The sequence below is a fragment of the Carcharodon carcharias genome, chromosome 30, assembly GCF_017639515.1.
Source record: "Carcharodon carcharias isolate sCarCar2 chromosome 30, sCarCar2.pri, whole genome shotgun sequence".
NCBI lineage: Eukaryota > Metazoa > Chordata > Chondrichthyes > Lamniformes > Lamnidae > Carcharodon > Carcharodon carcharias.
The window spans coordinates 16,674,957-16,696,539 of record NC_054496.1 but is presented as its reverse complement, the minus strand read 5'-3'; the positions used below and the strand labels follow the sequence as shown (position 1 = coordinate 16,696,539).

At 45.3% G+C, this 21,583-nt stretch overlaps 1 protein-coding gene across 6 annotated transcripts in view; it reads right to left on the bottom strand.

The window, feature by feature from the left end:
- kank2 (KN motif and ankyrin repeat domains 2) overlaps window positions 1–21,583 on the bottom strand; it is a 110,969-nt gene that overhangs the window by 42,931 nt on the left and 46,455 nt on the right. For 5 of the 6 annotated variants that reach the window (XM_041177120.1, XM_041177116.1, XM_041177119.1 and 2 more), the window contains one exon: window positions 14,044–14,174. The gene's annotated coding sequence lies outside the window, so the exon portion shown is untranslated. Of the gene's footprint in view, window positions 1–13,047; window positions 13,107–14,043; window positions 14,175–21,583 lie in introns of all 6 variants that reach the window. The other variant, XM_041177117.1, reaches the window with a different exon arrangement.

Genomic DNA, 21,583 nt, shown 5'->3' with positions numbered 1-21,583 from the left:
TAAATCCAGTAATTTATTGAAAATCTTACATCTGTTCCATACTTGCTGTCAACTTTTACCATTGTAAGTTTCTTCGTCCATATCGATAATGAAAATTTCCTATGTAAGCTTGTCACGCTGTGAATACAATTATTCACTAATGGAGGCACAGCAGATCTAGGGTGTAATTACCTCTGCTTCTGAAGATGGGCAGAGGAAATGTTTCACCCCTCGCTGTCTGTAAATAATATATCTGAAAAATTAATGCACGGATCGCCAAGAAACTCTGTACACAGGTGAGGTATGGCACAAGAAGAACAGATTAATTTTTGGCGAAGATGTGGATCCAGATACAGATCCTGGGGCTTTTTAAAGGATCTGTTAACATTGGGAGCTGGGGCAAACGGACCTTCTTTCCTCTGGAATGTTGTTGATTTTTTTTAAAGAATGCTGTGGTTTGTCTCAGCTGCTGTGGTGGAATTTGTCACAGATGTCAAAATGTGAGCAGAGTTTTCAGAGCAGGTTGTTAGATGTGGATTGGCCTGAAGCATCCTCAGTGAGATGGAAGCTCTTGAAAAAATTATTTCTTTTTTCGGCCTTGCAGTTACAGAGCATCAACCAGGTAGAGAAAAGCCTCAAGGAAGAACTGAGTATATCTAATAACATTGGGTTAACACAGCAAAGCAGAGGTACTATTGAGTGTCCTCTTCATTTGTGACATGATATCAGTGGTTTCTTCATAAATGTGGGAGAAAAAATTTATAACGAAAATATTAAAATAAGCACAGGCTGACTTTGAAATGGGGCTAAGTTATGTTGGTTTGTCCTGATCAATTATTCCCACCCTTTCTTGCACTTCACCTGAAAATTAGTCTTCACTCCTCATGTGCAACATTGTTTAATAGTTATATAAAGACCTTATCACATCAGAAACCTTTCAACGTGCTTTAACGAATGAATTGCTTCCTAAATGTTGCACTATTGGAAATGTGACTTTTGGCTGAGACATTAAACGCATGGATGGAAAAATTTGCATGGCACTGTTTTGAAGAGGAGCAGGGGAATTATCCCTAGTGTCCTGGATATGTCATTGGCTCTGCAAAGTACTTTGGGATGTCCTGAGGTGGCGTGACAGAAATGCAAGTCTTTCCTTACGTAATGGGTAGGACAGTGTGGAATCCTGTATAAGGTGTGAATGGGGAGGGTATTCAATCGAGACAGTATAACACAGTAATCTTTGAATTTGGGGCAATTCGACCAGTTTAGTTGGCAGGCTGAGCCTATCTGGTTCTGTACATTTCTGTGATTCAAAGTGGTATGGCCCTTGGTAAGGAGAGAAAATGGGTAATGATTCCACTGGGGTTTCTACACAGCAGGAATGACAGGAAGTGGTTTGACCTTAGAGGGTACGTAATAACATGGGACTGGTTCAGTGGGACAGCTCGATCTGGTCACTGCAGGAGACTTTCTCAACTGAAGCTCAATGCTCAGTTTTGAGGTATGTCTGTATTTGGAATGGGGAAATGGCTTCATTCGCTTAAAGTGGTTATGATTTTTTTGACATTTTTCTCTGTAGAATGTACAGATGTGAACTGTGGGCCCATGAGCATGATCAGTTGGAGCAATTAATTAAGCAGGATAATACACAGGAAAGGTGGGGCTCAACTGGTTCAAGGACCATTTCCTATTTTGAATCCCTCAGAGACTCTGTCAACCCCTGTCTATTCAAAACAAGATCGGCTTTCCAAAAATGTTATTTGAAAGATTAAATCCTGCTCTCATCAGAAATTCTTGGAACAAGTACTAAGGACTGAGCGCGTCACCCAGTAAGGGTTGCCAACTCTAGGTGGGCCTGTTCCTGGAGGTTGAATTATGAGCTCCATCCCCCCACCACCAGCATCTCCAATGTCTTTGGAATTAATAACCGAGAGCTCAGAGAAAAAGGAATGAAAAGGGCTCTTTTTTTTTTTCAGTACCTCCATCTGCTGGGTTTGTTTGCAGCATTTTATTTGTCTTGAAATCCTGAAAAGCTCTTGGACAATCCTGGAGGGTTGGCAACCCAACTGTCTGCAGCTTGGTGTCTGATGTAACGTCTTGCCTGGACCAGCCTGCCACGTCTGAGGGGCAAAAAATGCAGATTGCTTGGCCAGTCACCAGCACGGGGTGTGGCTGGTTCTGTGGCCTTGTTTCCTCCGCCGTTTCTCACTCATTCCAGAGGAAGATACCACTGCTGATCACTGAGTCATACAGAGCGGGGTCATCCCCTGCTTCAGCCTGAGTCTGTTTTGCTGTCAGCAATGATTTCAGGATAGGTGGCAGCAATGTGCTTGGCAATGGAGACGGAAAGGCACAAGACATCAATCAGCCAGAGTCCCTGGATCACTGTCTGATTTCTGCTGGAATAAAAGCTTGGATGGACATCAAACGTGGAGAGACATCAGTTGTAACTCAGTGGGCAGCAATGTGATAATGACCAGATAATCTATTTAAGCAATGTTGATTGGGGTATAAATATTGGCCAGGACCCAGGAATAGCTCTGCTGCTCTTCTTTGAAATAGTGCTGTGGGATCTTTTACATCCACCTGAGAGGACAGCTGCAGCCTCAGTTTAACACCTCAATTGAAAGGCTGCACCTGCAACAGTGCTGCACTCCCTCAGTACGGCACTGGGAGTGTCAGCGCAGATTTTGTGCTCAAGCCTCTGGGGTGGGGCTTGAACCTTCAACCGTCTAACTCAAGGGGCCAGAGCGCAACTCACCGAGCCAGGGCTGACAATGCTATGGGTGACTTTCTCAGGCACCCATCTCACCTGCCCATCTCTGAAGGGGCAGCCAGGGCATGGCTCTTAAAGGGCCACTCCATGGAAGCTGAGAAAGCCGCAGGGTTAGAGGCAGAGCAGGAGGGCAATATTCATTGTTTAGAAAGACGAAGAGATGCCTGTCTGTTTCACTATTGTTATTTATTTTTGTCCGTCAGGCTGGCAAAGCTTTACCACGGCTGACACCTCCCAGCTGAGCAGGAGAAAAGGCAGTTCCATTTTTACTCTCTGCTGCCTGGGGTCAGTCAGCCAGCTGTCAGTAACAGGGAGCTGGCACAGATGAGCAGAGCTGAATCACCCCAGTCTTACCGTATATGGTATTAATTTTGAGAGAAAACAAACAGAACATTTCTTTTTTAAGCCACTGGCAGAAGCATTTCTTCTCAGATGCACTACACAGGGGGAAGGAGCTTCGGACAAAGCTAACAAGAGCTCCCTCCCACGTCCTTTGGGGATGCTGAGTGTTTGTCAGGCACTCACTTGAGAGCACACACTGTCTCCCAACCTAGCAAACATCAACCCCGACAACCACCACCAGTGCCCCAGCCTCTGTACAGTGGTCTGTGTTAACCCAACTGATTAACAGTTTCAGTGAATAATTCATGTAACTAAGTCCATCATCTACTCCTGATACAGCTAGCTTGGAACGTGATTAGGGTTGCCAACTGTGATTAAATGTATTCCTGGAGGTTTCATCACATCATTTGCCCCCACACTCCAGCCATTAGTCGGCCAAACACGTCTATCTTGTAACGCACAGCCTTCCTGTGCCAACTGGAAAGCAAAAAGAGTCATTGCCCAATTGGATGATGCTTGACCATCAACTGAACAGCCTTTCCCAACCATTTTCAATATTTTTAAATCTGGTAAAGAGAAAGGTTCAAAGAAAATTTAAAAAAGAACTATCTTTTATGGTTCACATTAGCACATCCTTTAGCTAATATCACCATCGTCAACACTCCTTTGACCTTTTGCCTATGACATCTTTTGCAATCTCTCCTTTGCCTCCACCTATCACTGGCCCTCTATCCAGCTCCACCTGTCCCACTCCCCTTAAGCAGCTGATATTTCACCATATTTCTATTTCTCTTTAGTTCTGATGAAGACTCGAAACGTTAGCTCTGTCTTCCTCTCCACAGATGCTGTCAGACGTGCTGAGTTTTTCCAGCAATTTTTGTTTTTGTTTCAGATTTCCAGCATCCGCAGTATTTTGCTTTTTATCTTTTTTTAGTGTTCCTTTGATTTTTCACCAGTGTTGCACATGGCAGGGTCCTGTGATCTTCAATTCCAGGAGACTCCAAGCCATTCCTGGAGGGTTGGCGACCCTAAACATGGCAAAGTTCAAATTGGGTTGCCAACTCTGTAATTGCCCTGGAGCCTCCAGGGATTGACACCAAGCTGCAAGCAGCTCCCTGGAGTTAAACATAGGGGCATTAAAGAAGAGTGGTTGAAATTTTATTTCTTTTGAACATTTTTTTTTATTCATGAGTTATAAAAATATTGGACATGTTGGGTCCTTTACATGAGCTACTCAGCTCATCCCACGAACCTGCCTTTTCCCTATTGCCCAGCAAATGTGGTGCTTATCCAATTCTCTTTTGAAAGCCACCATTGAATCATCCTCCGCCACACTCTCGTGCAGCGCATTGCAGATCCTAACCACTCACTGTGTCAAAAAGCTTTTCCTCATGTCACCATTGGGTCTGTTGCCAATCAACTTAAATCGTTATCCTCTGGTTCCCAATCCCTGCGGCAATGGGAAGTTTCTCGATATCTACTCTGCTCAGACCCTTCATGATTTTGAACGTCTCCTTCAACCCAGCTCTCAACCTTCTTTCCCAAGGAGAACAGCCCCAGCTTCTCCAATCTCTGTGTAACTGAGTTCCCTCATTCCCTGGAACCATTCTCATGAATCTTTTCTGCACCCTCGCTAAAGCCTTCACATCCTTCCTAAAGTGTGGTGCCCAAATTGGACATAACACTCTAGTTGAGGTCGAATTGGACTTCTATAAAGGTTCACTATAACTTCCTTGCTTTTGTACTCTATGCCTTCATTTATCTTGTGTACTTTCTTAACCGCCTTCTCTACCTGTCCTGCCACTTGCAACAATTTTTTGGACCAATACCCCAGTATCCCCTTTAGAATTGCACTCTCTATTTTGTATTGCCTCTGCTCATTCTTCCTACCAAAATGCATCACTTCACACTTCTCCGCAATAAATGAAATCTTCCACATGTCTGCCCATTCCACCAGCCTGTCTACGTTCTCTTGAAGCCTATCTCTATCCTCCCCACAGTTCACAACACTTCCCAGCTTTGTGTCATCTGCAAATTTTGAAAATGTGCCCTGCGTGCCCAAGTTTAGGTCGTTAAAATAGATCAAGGAAAGCAGTGGCCCTAATGCAGTCATGTGATGGAAAGTTCCGGAATACGTTCAAAATTGGCAACGGTAAATCCAATCCTGGGTATTTGCTGTTGGCTCTGGGATTTTGTCCCACAGGCGGCCTGTGACATTAATAAGCAGCAGGAAAATAAACACAGAGGTTGTTTTGGTCTTGAGCTTATCTTCAGGGAAGTGGAGATAAACATTTGTTGAGATTATGGGGTCAGAAGCAAGTGAAAAGATTTCTTTAATGGAGCCACATCATTTCAACCAATATTTCAATAATATTTAGGATATGTCTTTTTGATTTCCTCTCTCACTATCATTGTCCAGATGCAGTGTGCAACACATCTGGAACAGCTGTTGATCCACCCTCTTTATACTTCTCACACATCCCCCCACCCCGCCCCTCCACCATCAGTGCTGTCTCTCGGGAGATGCTCCAATGCATGTAAGAGGGAGGAAATAGATTGAACGTCAGGTCTGAGACAAAGTTAGACTCTTACAACATTGGGAGAGAAAGAGAGTTAAATTGAGAGACTTTGGCCCTAAAATTGTCAGCCGGCATTTAAATAACTCCTCATCACATCCCTCAAGCTGCTTCAGATACAGGGCAAATAAAGAGTACATCTCCCTCTACATTCTCCCAGCAAACACTCCCAGGACAAGTACTGCTCTGGGTTAGATACAGAGTAAAGCTCCATCTACACCGTCCCCATCAAATACTCCCAGGACAGGTACAGCACGGGGTTAGATACAGAGTAAAGCTCCCTCTACACTCTCCCCATCAAATACTCCCAGGGCAGGTATGGCATGGGATCAGATAGAGAGTAAAGCTCCCTCTACACTGTCCCCATCAAACATTCCCAGGACAGGTACAGCACAGGGTTAGATACAGAGTAAAGGTCCCTCTACACCGTCCCCATCAAACATTCCCAGGACAGTTACAGCACAGGGTGAGATACAGAGTAAAGCTCTCTCTACACTGTCCCCATCAAACACTCCCAGGACAGGTACAGCACGGGGTTAGGTACAGAGTAAAACTCCATCTACACTGTCCCCATCAAACATTCCCAGGACAGGTATAGCACAGGGTGAGATACAGAGTAAAGCTCTCTCTACACTGTCCCCATCAAACACTCCCAGGACAGGTACAGCACGGGGTTAGGTACAGAGTAAAACTCCATCTACACTGTCCCCATCAAACAATCCCAGGATAGGTATAGCACGGTGTTAGATACAGAGTAAAGCTCTCTCTACACTGTCCCCATCAAACACTCCCAAGGACAGATATAGCACGGGGTGAGATACAGAGTAAAGCTCCCTCTACACTGTCCCCATCAAACACTCCCAGGCCAGGTATAGCACGGGGTTAGATACAGAGTAAAGCTCCCTCTACACTGTCCCCATCAAACACTCCCAGGCCAGGTATAGCACGGGGTTAGATACAGAGTAAAGCTCTCTCTACACTGTCCCCATCAAACACTCCCAGGACAGGTACAGCACGGGGTTAGATACAGAGTAAAACTCCCTCTATACTGTCCCCATCAAACACTCCCAGGACAGGTACAGCACGGGGTTAGATACAGAGTAAAGCTCTCTCTACACTGTCCCATCAAACACTCCCAGGACAGGTACAGCACGGGGTTAGGTACAGAGTAAAGCTCCCTCTACACTGTCCCCTTCAAACACTCCCAGGGCAGGTACAGCACGGGGTTAGATACGGAGTAAAGCTCCCTCTACACTGTCCCCATCAAACACACCCAGGACAGGTACAGCACGGGGATTAGATACAGAGTAAAGATCCCTCTACACTGACCCCATCAAACACTCCCAGGACAAGTACAGCACGGGGTTAGATACAGAGTAAAGATCCCTCTACACTGTCTCCATCAAACACTCCCAGGACAGGTACAGCACGGGGTTAGATACAGAGTAAAGATCCCTCTACACTGACCCCATCAAACACTCACAGGGCAGGTACAGCACGGGGTTAGATACAGAGTAAAGCTCCCTCTACACTGTCCCCATCAAACACTCCCAGGACAGGTACAGCACGGGGTTAGATACAGAGTAAAGCTCTCTCTACACTGTCCCCATCAAACACCCCCAGGTCAGGTACAGCACGGGGTTAGATACAGAGTAAAGATCCCTCTACACTGACCCCATCAAACACTCCCAGGACAAGTACAGCACGGGGTTAGATACAGAGTAAAGCTCCCTCTACACTGTCCCCATCAAACACACCCAGGACAGGTACAGCACGGGGATTAGATACAGAGTAAAGATCCCTCTACACTGACCCCATCAAACACTCCCAGGACAAGTACAGCACGGGGTTAGATACAGAGTAAAGCTCCCTCTACACTGTCCCCATCAAACACACCCAGGACAGGTACAGCACGGGGATTAGATACAGAGTAAAGATCCCTCTACACTGACCCCATCAAACACTCCCAGGACAAGTACAGCACGGGGTTAGATACAGAGTAAAGATCCCTCTACACTGTCTCCATCAAACACTCCCAGGACAAGTACAGCACGGGGTTAGATACAGAGTAAAGATCCCTCTACACTGTCTCCATCAAACACTCCCAGGACAAGTACAGCACGGGGTTAGATACAGAGTAAAGATCCCTCTACACTGTCTCCATCAAACACTCCCAGGACAGCTACAGCACAGGGTTAGATACAGAGTAAAGATCCCTCTACACTGTCTCCATCAAACACTCCCAGGACAGGTACAGCACGGGGTTAGATATAGAGTAAAGCTCCCTCTACACTGTCCCCATCAAACACTCCCAGACAGGTACAGCACGGGGTTAGATACAGAATAAAGCTCCCTCTACACTGTTCATATCAAACGTTCCCAGGGAAGATACAGCATATTGAATTTATTCTGAGTTAGGCAGATTTTTGATAGACAAGGTAGCCAAGGGCTATGAGAGACAGATAAGAAAGTGAAGTTGAGACCACAAGATCTGCCATGACCTTTTTGAATAGCACAGCAGGTTCAAAGGGCCAAATGGCCTACTCCTGCTCCTAAGTCCTATGTTCCAAGCACAGGTCTTCTTTCCTTTATATTGTCCCATCAAACACTCCCAGGACAGGTAGAGTGTAGGTTAGATACAGACTAAAGCTCCTCCATCATTTTAAGTAGCATTTAGATTTAAGTTCGAACCATGGGGGAAAACTGATGGTGTTACATTTCTAAACATCTGCAGATTTAAAGGTACTGAAAGAGGAGGTGGCTCAGTGTTAATAAAATAAATCTGAGATGTACTTAGCTCCAAATTAACATATACCGCAGCTAAACGCAGAACCCTAATGGGACAAATCCCTTTCCATTTGCTCCCACTGTGTAGAATCCTAATGGGCCAAACTGTTTCCCATTCATTCCCATTGCTAATGTCACGATGGGGAAAATTTGTAATGAGCTATCCAGTGTGACCACCCATTCATTGGCCGACTGAGATGCTGATTACAGAAATGAGGTGCCTCGTGCAATATATCCTATAGGCCAGTTGAAGTGATGTTTTCCATGGTCTGGGACACATGTCCACATTCATACCAATGATCCAAACCCCTCCCATTGACTCCCATTGCATAGTCCCAATGGACCAAATCCCTGGAGAGGCATAACCTTAACAGATCCGGAAGTGTGTAAACAGAACTGGACCAGTCCTGGAGGCCCTTAAAATCTGAGCTTTCTAAAATGGGGTTTAAGTGTGTAAGATTAGTGTGTGAATATGTTAAGTTCTTGGCTATACACAGTGGATTACAAACCTTGTGACAAACAGATGAAAAAAATTAATCTGGGCCATGAGTAGCTTTGTAGGAGACCATGTGAATTATATTGGCAGAAGGATCAAGAATCTGGGGATATTGATTTAATGTGATTGGCAAAAGAAGCAATGGTGACCTGTTGAAAAACTTTTATATGCAGCAATGGTTAGGATCAGGATTGGACTGCCCGATTGGGTGGAGGAGGCAGATTCAATCAGAAGAGAAAATTACCTGCAGGGCTACAGGGAAAAGACAGAGGAGTGGGACTCGATTGCTCTTGCAGAGAGCCAGCACAGCCACAATGGGCTGAACGGCCTCCTTCTGTGCTCTTAACGTTCTATGTTTCGATATGAAGCAGTTCTTATTTTCAGCTGAAATAACCTGACTCTTAAAATTAAACCAAGTCCCACAAGATGATGGCTATATTGCTGAAAAAAGAGGCATTTTCTGTCAAAGATTTTCATCTTTCACTCATCAGGACAATTCACAAGAGAAATGATAGGGGAAGCAACCTATTTATACTGTATGAGAAGAGAGTGCTGATTGGTTAGCAAGTGGACTCTGATTGGTAGAGACATTGCCATAGAGAATGCACCAGTTGAATATGTTGTTTCCTCTGACATTGATATTTTCATGCGAATTGCTCTGTGAGTACAAGATGAAAAGTTTTGACAAAAAGTGTTTTTTTTCAGCAATATCCAAGTTCTGTACGACCGAATGACTATGATGGCTCTAAGCTGACAGGGAGAGTCAGCCTCATATCCTTTACAATGAGCTTGACAGTCACTGTACACCTAAAATCTATCGACCCGAGTCAGCTGGTATCAATCTCTCCTGCTCTGGCTAGAATGCTCAGGAAAGTAAACTGATTAAGAGGATTCCTTTGTAGTAAGTGACTTCAGTCCTTTGAGAATTGAGTTCTGACCCAGACAGAAACATCCTCAGTTGTGAGGCTGGAATGTGAACGCTCAGGATGTCTGGGGTCAAAAGGGAAAATAGCTCATCTTTATTAAAAATAAATAAAAGAAACAGTTAAATACCCAATAAAGAAAGGAAATATTGCCAGCGGCTGGGTCACAGAGTGCTACAACATCGACCTATCAACTCTGGGGGGGCCAGGGTCAGGATGCAGCCTAAGTCAGAGAGACTGAAGTGAAGTCAAGAGAGCTGCGTGGTGTAGTGTACTAGTCAACTCTCTTTTCACCCTCTAGGATCTGATCTGCATCCCCTGTGGCCCAGTGGGATGAAGAGCTCTTTTCTTGGGTGCCATTATGAATCGAAAGTGATACAATTCTGGGGTAGGGCTGAGCTCGATCCCTGGTGGGCAACACTTTGTGGCTTCCCCATTTTCTTCACCTATTTGCTAATCATTTCTGAGCCCACCAGGTCTCATGTGGTACCCAGGCTCAGAGGATGGCACCCACACCACTGGACTGCTGCTAAAGAGTGAGGCAAAGTGTTTACTTAGTACACTATCGAGAATCTCAGCATCCCATCAGAGCAAATCCAAGAATGAAGAATTACAGAAGACACCTACTAGCAGGCAACACACTCCTGAATGCCAGAATCAGACTGTATATTTTCTACATTCTGATACTTTATTACCAGATAACATCTCCTCCAATCTCTCTGCCTAAATATCTGTTATGAAAGCACTCTGTCATACTGAAGGAAAGAAGTAATTACTCCCCCACCATGTCACTGAATAGGTGACTCTCTGCCTCTCGTTCTGTTTATCTGTCTCTCTCCATCTGTGTCTGTTTCTTATCTATCTCTTTCTCTGTTTCTCTATCTGTCCTTGTCTTTCTCATTATGTCTGTCTGTCACTCTGCCCCTCTTTCTTTATGATCCTTTCCCTGTCCCCTCTCTGTTTCTTACCTATCTCTGTCTTTGTCTATTTCTCTCTATGTCTGAGTGTGTGTGTCTCTCTCTGTTTGTCCTGTTCCTTCTCTCTGTCCCTCCCTCTCTCTCTCTCTTTCTGTCTGTCCCTCCTTCTTTCTCTGACCCTCCCTCACTGCCTGTCCCCCTCTCTCTCTGCCCATCTGTCCCCCTCTCTCTGTCTGTCGTCCCTCTCAGCCTGTCCTTCCTCTCTCTCTCACTCTCTGCCTGTCCCTCCCTCTCTCCCTCCCTCCCTCCAACTCTCTCTGCCCTTATGTCCCTCCTTCCCTTTCTCTCTGTCCCCCTCTCTCTCTGTCTGGCTGCCCATTGCTCCCCGTTTGTCTGTCTCCCACGTTATATTCTGGAAATGTTCCTTACTAATCCTTTCATACAGCTTCACTGAACGCTAGCTGTTGAGACTTTCAAATTGCATTTTACATTTCTATTATAAATTTAAAACTACATTTTATACTCAGTTTGAAAGAGTTAACATTCATAGCATTCTGCAGCCTTTCCTTATAATTGTATAACCTATAGCTCAATCCAGCTATTAATTTATTTGGCCTTTCTGCACTCCCTCATCCAACCCCTAAATGCCTGGGTGTCATAATAGACAAAGGTCTGTGGGACATCCTAAACAAACTGGTAGCACAGCAGGAGTCCAACAAGATGCCAAGTCTGCCACACGCTTGCCAATCATGCCAGTTTTTTTGGGAATTGAATTAACTGCCTGCCTAATAATTATATCATATTTACAGCACAGAAATAGGATAATCCGTCCGACAGGTCTATGCCCACGTTTATGCTTGTGCAAGCCTCCTCCCATCACTAACTAAATCAACATTCCTTTCTCTCTCCTGTGTTTATCTATCTCCCCCTTAAACGCATCTATGGAATTTCAGAATCCTAAGGAACAGGGGGAGGTTATTCAGCTCCCCACTCCCCACAACCACCTCCCATCAATCCTGATCCACCATTCGATTAGATCTTGGCTAATTTGTATCTGAACTCCATCTGCCCACCTTGGCTCTGTAACCTTTAATACTCTAACCCCAACAAAAAAATCTATTCATCTCAGTTTTGAAATTTTCAGTTGATCCCCAGCATCAACAGCTTTTTGGGGGAGCGAGTTTCAGAGTTCCACTGTCCTTTTGGGTGAAGTAGTGGTTCCACACATCACACCTGAATTTTAAGGTCAATGCCCCCTTTGTTCTGGACTCTCCTAACAGAGGAAACAGTTTTTCTGTATCTACCCTATCAGCCTTTTGGCTCATATTAAACACCTCTCTCAGGTCACTCCCTAACCTTCTTTACTCAGGGAATACTAGCAAAGTCTGTGTTCAGGGTTAGGTTACTGGCCACTGCAATGAAAGGGCACCTCAGCATGACATGCAACCGTCTGCGAGGGTCTGAACCTTTTCAGGCACAGTCCGAACACTATGCGACTTGGGGGAGATGGCGGTGTAGTGGTAATGTCAAAAGACGAGCAATCTAGAAGCTCAGGCTAGTGCTTTGGAAAAATGGGTTGAAATCCCACCATGGAGTTGGTGGAATTTAAAATTCAATTAATAAAATCTGGAATTGAAAGCTTTTCTCAGTAATGGTGACCACGAAACTATCACTGGGCTGTCTGGTTCTCTCATGTCCTTTAGAGAAGAAAATCTGCTGCCCTTACCTGGTCTGGCCAGGCCCACAGCGATGTGGTTGGCTCAGAAATGGCTTCAGCAAGCCACTCAGATCAAGGGCAACTGGGGATGGGCAACAAATGCTGGTCTTGCCACTCACCCACACCCCTCACAGGATACTAAACCATTACAAGAATTGAAGTATTAGCAAATTATGCACCCCAAGAGCAAATATTAATTCATAAAGAGACCCTGGCACTGGGATATAAAATTCAGAAGTGGGGTAAGAATACTCCAATCTCCTTTGGACCTGGTAGATCTTAGAGCCACTTTCAATCCTGAAATTATATTGATAGAATCTTACAGCACAGAAGGAGGCCATTCAGACCATCGTACCTGTGCCAGCTCTTTGAAAGTGAAATCCAATTAGTCCCACTTCACTGTTCCTTCCCCATAGCCCTGCAAATATTTCCTTTTCAGGTATTTATTCAATTTCCTTTTGAAAGTTACTATTGAAGCTGTTTTAGGCAGTACATTCCAAATCATATCAACTTGCTGTGAAAATAATTTCTCCTCACCTCCCCTCTGGTTTCGCTGCCAGTTACCTTACATCAGTGTCCTCTGGCTCCCGGCCCTCCTGCCAGTAAAAACAGTTTGTCCTTATTTAGTCTCTCAAAATTCTTCATAATTTTAAATGTGTCTATTAATACCTCCCCCTTGACCTTCTCTGCTCTAAGGAGAACAATCCCAGCCTCCCCAGTCTCTCCGCATTAACTGAAGTTCCTGGTGCCGTGCTGGTAAAGCTGGTCTGCAGCCTTCCCTCCATAATGATACCAATCATGTTTGTGAGATGTCTTTGTCCTGGGCTCTCTTGAGAGTGGGCTCCCTTCTGAGATTCACTCTCACAGACTCTATATTATCAACGAGCGACTGTAATTATAACAGGAAATGTTCATTCCCACAGCAAAGCCTGTGGCCCCGCCTCTCCAACCTTAATTAAGGAGGTAGTGCTGTTGCCATGGGCACCGTACAGGGGAGGACGGCAGGGGGGCTGGGTGAGGGGTAGGGATGGCCGATGGGCTGTGAGCTGGGACTGTAGATATATATATATATATATATATATATAAAATTGAAGCCCAGCAGCTGTTCTGGGATAATTGGGATCATCTGAGGGATAGTGCAACACATTCTTAACCTCCACCACCCCCCCCAGCACCCTGCCCTGCGCCCCCGCCACCCCCCCCCCACCCTCCCCCCATTCTGATAGCTTGCCGTCCCACAGGTTAGGTGTATTAATGTGTTCACTTCAGTCTCTAGGTGTAGTGCCCTTCACCGTGGCTCCATGACAATCTCAGTAACATTGAGGAGCCATCCTGTTGCTACCCAGGAAGGGGGCAGGATTACGGGTCCCCTGGTGGGATAAGAGGGATCAAGGGTTGGATGAAGCAGCGAGCAGGTTAATTCAGGTCCATGGATTACAAATTCCAACTGGCAGATGGCTCAACAGAGTAAACGAGACTCATGGATCCTGCAGTTAAGACCTTTGCGAACGTATAAATTTAGGTGTCTCTTACCAAGCTCAGTAGTCTGCGTTGATCTGGAGTCCAAGAGAAACGGCGGCTTCTGTGAAGGTCATAACATTGCCGTGTTCTGTGACCGTTCCACAGGGACCCACGTCGGAACTCAGTTCAGCTACTCCACAGACCTGGAGGAGTGAAGAAAGAACTTGGATTTAAATAGCGCCTTTCACCTCCTCAGGATGCCTTAGAGCATTTCACAGCCAATGAAGCACTTCAATGAGGTGTGGTCACTGTTGTAATGTAGGAAACACGGCAGCCAAGTTGTGCACAGCAAGATCCCACAAACAGAAATGTGAAAACGAATCAGATGATCTGTTTTAGTGGCACTGATAAATATTATTCTTTCACGGGGCGTAGGCATCACGAGCTAGGCCAGTATTTATCGCCTATCCCTAATTGTCCTTGAGAAGGTGGTGGTGAATTGCCTTCTTGAACCGCTGCAGTCTGTGCGGTGTAGGTACATGCACATGGCACTGAGCGGATCAGACTTGCAATTCTGGTCAGGAGGTTCAGGGAAGGATTGACCTTGTAGGGCAGAGGACCACTGCACAGTTCACAAGGCAGAGTAAAATAGGAACGTTTAACCCTGAGCACTACTTGAGTTAATATGGGCCAGTACACAAGGGAGAACTCCACCTCCTGCTCCTCTTCAAAGAATGCCTTGGGATCCTCTGCATTCACCTGAAAGGGCGGGCGGAAACTCAGCTCATCTCATCCGAAAGATGACACCTCCAACAGTGCAGCACTCCTTCAGGACTGCAGTGCGAGTGTCAAGCCTGGATTTTGTGCTCAAGTATATGAAGTGACACTTGAATCTACAACTTTCTGACTCAAAGACAGAAGTGCTAACACAGAATCAAAATCATTTTGATACTGTAGTATCTTCCCCCCCCCCATACATAAACTCAAATCATCACACATGGGCACTAGAGGTTCTCGTACTGGTGTACAAAAACTCTAGGTGGTCCAGGTCTACAAGTATATATGTATACAAGTATATATATATATATATATATATATATATATATATATATGTCTATAAGTACATCAGCCCCCTGCCCACCTGGGGCTGCTGTATCACATACAGCAAATACAGTCTTAGGAGAATTCTCCCTTATTCCATATTTGTTGATTTATTAACAAGAAAGATTATTTGTTTTTTAAAAATGTATAATTTTCTTTGGAATAGCTGACATTGGCCTGAATTTTCACTCACGCGAGTATGCAGAGACGGGGGAACACACGGCAGCGTGAATGTGACATCTATAAAAGTGGCTTGGAATGTCAGATTTTTGATCTGAAGGGCAGGCGACTCTGGAAACAATGTGGAGGCTGCCGGGTGTGGAGATGGGTGGGGTGGGGTGAGCAGAAGGCCTGCCTCGGTGGACCGGCATTTTGTCCAAGACTTTAATAAAATGTAAAACAGCTCTGCAGCCCTCACCCCTCTCACCTTCTCATCCCTCATGACCTATTCATGCCAACCCATGGCCCCTCATACCCTCCATGCCAATCTATGACCCTCTATCCCCCCCCACATGGCCCTTTATAGTCCGTACACCAACTTAGTCCCAATTTATGCCAACTCATGCCCTGCACCAACCACACTTTTCCCTTACACTCTCCATGCCAACTCACCCAGTATCCACCATGGGCAGTCACAAGACTCTGAGTTTAATAAATTTTAAGTGTCTATTTTAGACTTTAGTTTTTAAAAAACTCATTAATACAAACAATTCTCTATATTTACATTCCTTCAACTACATAATCCCTTTCGTTCAAGTGCATACTCCCTTATAAAAACAAACATTTGAATTCATAGTCCCACAGAATCACAGAATCACACAGTGCAGAAGAGGCCCTTCGGCCCATCGAGTCTGCACTGACACGTGAGAAACACCTGACCTACTTACCTAATCCCATTTACCAGCACTTGGCCCATAGCCTTGAATGTTATGACGTGCCAAGTGCTCATCCAGGTACTTTTTAAAGGATGTGAGGCAACCCGCCTCCACCACCCTCCCAGGCAGCGCATTCCAGACCCTCACCACCCTCTGGGTAAAAAAGGTTTTCCTCACATCGCCCCTAAACCTCCTGCCCCTCACCTTGAACTTATGTCCCCTTGTGACTGACCCTTCAACTAAGGGGAATAGCTGTTCCCTATCCACCCTGTCCATGCCCCTCATAATCTTGTACACCTCGATCAGGTCACCCCTCAGTCTTCTCTGCTTCAATGAAAACAACCCAAGTCTATCCAACCTCTCTTCATAACTTAATTGTTTCATCCCAGGCAACATCCTGGTGAATCTCTTCTGCACCCCCTCCAGTGCAATCATATCCATCCTATAATGTGGTGACCAGAACTGCACACAGTACTCCAGCTGTGGCCTCACCAAGGTTCTATACAACTCCAACATGACCTCCCTACTTTTGTAATCTATGCCTCGATTGATCTAAAGTCTTCTAAATGTCAATCAAACTGAAATGGCTGGTGCCCCACTCTGATAATGGAAGGGCAATTAGGGATGGGCAATAAATGCTGGCCTAGCCAGTGACGCCCACATCCTGTAAATGAATTAAAAAAATCAGTCATGCAGCACTAATCCAGTAATGATAACCCTCAGGCTTATGTCAACAATGATTTTTTTTAACACTCCACAGTTTTTTTCAAAAATTTAAAGGGCAGTTTTAAATGCCTTGACAGCTTGACATTTGCTTTTGACAGTTGCTTTTGACAGGTCTTGTGACAGTTCCAATGAGTTTATGCACCTTTTACACACATTCATGTCTACTTTTAACAACCCCAAAGGGAATCTTACCTCTCCCATAGGTCACTTGGCCTTTCACAAAGAGCATCCTCCCTCTCCCAAAGTGCACCTTACCTCTCCCAAAGGTGTCCCTGGGCTGTATCCAAAGTGGTACCCTACTTCTCCACCAGGGTACCCCACCTCTCCAAGGGATTCTGCAAAGTCTAGACCTGCTTCTACCAGGTCTAATCTGTACACATTGTGTTTCCTACTCCTGGCTAATGAAAATTAAACATGATTTGAGGCAGCTTCCTCCACGAAACACGCAAGTGCAAATCCCGGCCTGACCCCATTCCCGCCTCATGAAAATGATAGGTGCTGTGTTCGGAGATGAAACTTCTGGATTTCAAGCTCCTCTGCCACATTTCACAACTCTGTCTTTGTGAAAATCCAAGCCATTGTCTTTTGGAAGTTTGGGCATCCAAAAGCCTCGTCAGTATTCACAGGAGGGCCCTGGGAGCATGTTAATATTTGCTGGTGTTGATATTTGCAGGGAGATCAATATTTGTAGGAGATCAATATTTGCTTAGATGAGAGGCTCCCCACAGCCGAGCAGCCTGCTCTTCAAGCTCTACATGAATAAAGGCCATTTGGCCGGAGACTTGTACGGGGGGGTTGTACTGAAAGGCAGTAGAATTCCTGACGCGCACCCTGACTGACTCGGGCCCTCTGAAGAACCATTCAGCAGCTACTGTGTGGGAGTCCAGCTGCCAAACTCTGTTTCATTGCGACCTTTAACCTTAAAGAATAGGGCCATTATTGCAACCAGATGCCAAATGTAAATGAAATTGCTGGCTTGTTGACTATGTATCTAGACAGCCAGCAAAGCTTTATCTGTTGGTGTGTTTATAACACTGAGCTATCCAGTCAATAAACAAGAAGAGTGAGAGCTTTTTATCATTATATCAGCCAACTTTCAATGGGCAATTCACTTGCACCAACCAGGTAGAATGTCCTGTTGCACTGATTTGACTGTGGCTTTTTCACTTGTTCTGAGGATAGGAACCTCACTGTGGGCCAGAACTGCAGTGGTTCAAGAAGGCACAGTCAGGGATGGGCAATAAATGCTGGGCTTGTCTGCGATGCTCATATCCCAAGAACGAATAAAATGAAAGAAGAAGCTCTCTGACCAGCTCGAAGGGGGAGTCACCAGGGGCCAGAGGAAGGGGACTGAAGCTTAACGGGCAGAGACATGAGTCTGATCTGAAGACAAAGACATTAATTCAATGTTGCCAACATGTACTGGCAGTCACAAATCTGAAGCAGCCAACAATTAAATAACCCTGATGGCCAAATTGTTTAACACCGGCAAGCCCTCGATCCACTCATCCACCCAACATAAAAAAAACACAGTGCCAATCATGACCACTTCAACGTTTTATTGCGTATATACCAGAGATATGATCGACCAGGGAGTCACTTGCAGCCGACTCCAGCTTTAAATATCCTGGCAGCCTGCGAGTAGGCAACAAAAAGACCATTATACAGTGAGAGTCCAACAGCTGGAATCAATAAGCATCAGGGACCTGGGTAGACATGAGAATGGCACTTATTGGAGAAAGAAGGAAAGCAGGAGGCGGTGCAAATGAAGCTGTGTTCATCTGTCAACCCGCCAGGAGATCGAGACTGATTCCCTGTCTGTTCCAGCTCTGAGCTCGGCAGGGGTTGGTGGGGGGGGAAACAGTACACAGCTCAAGGCTCAACAACATTGTCACTGTGATGAACACTCTTCCCACAAGTTTGTATTTTACCTCCGGCCTTCACTGCCGCTCCCCTCTATTCCCCTGGCACTGGACGCACAACTGAGGTATGAAAATGTGAGGGATGGGGCGGGGCATACTGAAGTGGAAATGATTCATACGTATAGTTTTTACACTTGGGGGATTGGGTGTAACTTTTTAGAACCTTCAACATGCCTCACGTGTATCACTGCAAACACAGTAATGTAATCCATTCCCCCCTTACTGTAACACTCTCCGATATACTCCACAATCCTCACTGTAACGCTCTCCGATATAACCCACACCCTTCACTGTAACGTTCTCCAAAATACCCCAAAATCCTTGCTGCAACACTCTCCGATATACCCCACACCCCTCATTATAACACTCTCACATAGAGCCTACATGCCTCACTGCAATCCTCTCTGATAGGCCCCACGCGTCTCACTATAACACTCTCTGATATACTCCACATCCCTCACTGTAATATTCCCTGGTAGAACCCACACCCATACTGTAACACTGTCTGATATACCACACCCCCTCACTGTAACACTCTCTGATATACCCCACACCCCTCACTGTAACACTCTCTGATATACCCCCACACCCCTCACTATAACACTCTCTGATATACCCTTCACCCCTCACTGTAACACTCTGATATACCCCTCACCCCTCACTATAACACTCTCTGATATACCCTTCACCCCTCACTGTAACACTCTCTGATATGAGAAATATTGAAAGCAATATTAAACTATTGAAACAGGTATCAGTTGTGCTCAGTTGGTAGCACACTTGCCTCTGAGTCATAAGATTTTGGGTTCAAGTCACTTTATGCTTGAGGACAAAAATCAAGGTGGGCACTCTAGTGTAGTACTGAGGGTGTGCTGCACTGTTGGAGGTGCTGTCCTCAGATGAGAGATTAAATCAAAGGCCTCATATTTCTGCTCCGATGCACATAAAACATCCCGTGGGACTATTTGAAGAAAAGCTGGAGTGTTCTCCCGAGTTTTCTGGCCAACATCAGAAAAATAGGTTATCTGGTCATTATCACACTGCCGCTTATGGGAGCTTGCTGTGCATGTTTTGGCTAGCGCATTTCCTACATTACAACAGTGACCAAGTATTTTATAGGTTGTAGAACACTTTGGGATGGGTCCGATGACTATGAAAGGCGCTATATAAATGTGCCTTTCCTTTATCCTTTCAATCAGCTGTCAGTCCCTCACACTCCTGCTGCTGAGGGACAAACAATCCCATTCCCCAAACAAGCTCCAACATATTTAAGGAATTGCTTACCGTATGTGGGGATTGAATCCACCCGGAAAATGTAAAGATAATAAATAATCAGTCCGTGAGGAAGGTCGGCACTGGCGGTAGGTGTGGACCGGCTGACTGCTCTTGCTTTCTACACTTCCATATTATCATTGGCTTGGCTCTCCACCGCCTTGCAGCCTCACTGGATTTACCAGAATGTTCCAATTACAGTCAAATCTCACAATAACAGTAACTACCTCACAGAAAGAACTGAGCTGGTATCAATTCCTGCACAGACTGGGCCCATTCCACCAAAAACTAGGATAGAATTGCAGCAAGGCTTGGTGAGAGACCGTGACAGGAAGGGGTTTGGAAGAAAGAAAGATTTCTTTCGCACCTTTCATGACCTCAGGACACGTCAAAGAGCTTTACATCCAATGAAATACTTGTGTAGTCACCATTGTAATACAGGAATTGCAGCTGCCAATTTATATACAGCAACTCTCACAAACAGCAGTGACCAGATAACCTGTCTTTTTTAGTGCTGTTGATTGAGGGGTAAATATTGGCGAAGACATAGAGTCATAGAGGTCTACAGCACAGAGAAAGGCCCTTCAGCCCATCGAGTCTGCACCGGTCAAACAAGTGCCTGACTATTCTAATCCCATTTTCCAGCACTAGGCCCATAGCCTTGTACGCCATGGCATCGCAAGTGCACATCCAAATACTTCTTAACATCTGGGATATCTGGCCTAATCTTCTTCGAATTGGTGTCATGGGATCTTTTACATCCAACTGAGAGGACAGATAGGGCCTTGGTTTGATGTGCCATCTGAAAGAATAATGTGCAGTGTAGTTTGACTTCTTCATTGCACAACTATGCTCTCCACCAGTCTGCTTAACCCAGCTCCCCAGGTTCCCAGACTAGGGTGTGTGATGGCTACATATGTGATGATTTACAACAGATCCCACAATAATTTCACTGTAACATATGCTATTTTAGGCAACATTTCATTAAAAGAGCTAGGATTCTCATGGATACATTTCAGGGCAGTGCTGAGGGAGTGCAGCGCTGTCAGAGGTGCCAACCTTCAGATAAGACGTTAGGCCAAGTACCCATCTGCCCTCTCAAGTACATGTTAAAGATCCCATGGAACTTCTTTGAAGAAGAGCTGTGGGGGGGTGGGTGGTTCACCTAGTGTCCTGGCCAATATTTATGCCTCGACTAACAATCACGCACACAAGTCATTATTACATTGCTGTTTCTGGGATCTTGCTGTGCACAAATTGATTGCTGTGTTACATTACAACAGTGGCTACACTTCAACAGTACTTCATTGGCTGTGAAGTGCTGAGATTGTGAAAACCGCTACTTAAATGCGAGTCTTTTTTATTGTTATGCAGAGGAACATGTTGCGAGTGTTATACAGTGAGAGGGCTGTTATAGAGAAAGGGACAAGATACAGCTACTGCCTCAGTTGGTAACACATTTGCTTCTGACTTAGAAGGTTGTGGTACAAACAGCAGGATGAACAAGGAGATACTCTACGATAAGACTTCAGTGCAGTAGTGAGGGGATGCTGCACTGTCAACAACCCCTTTTTGACAGTGTTCCTTCGATGAGATGTTCATCCAACCATGGATGTGAAAGACCCTATGGCCCTAAGAACAGAAGAGCAGAGGATTCTGTGCATGTTCAAGATTCAACCAAAAACATGTTACTGCTGCTTGTGGGATCTTGCTGTT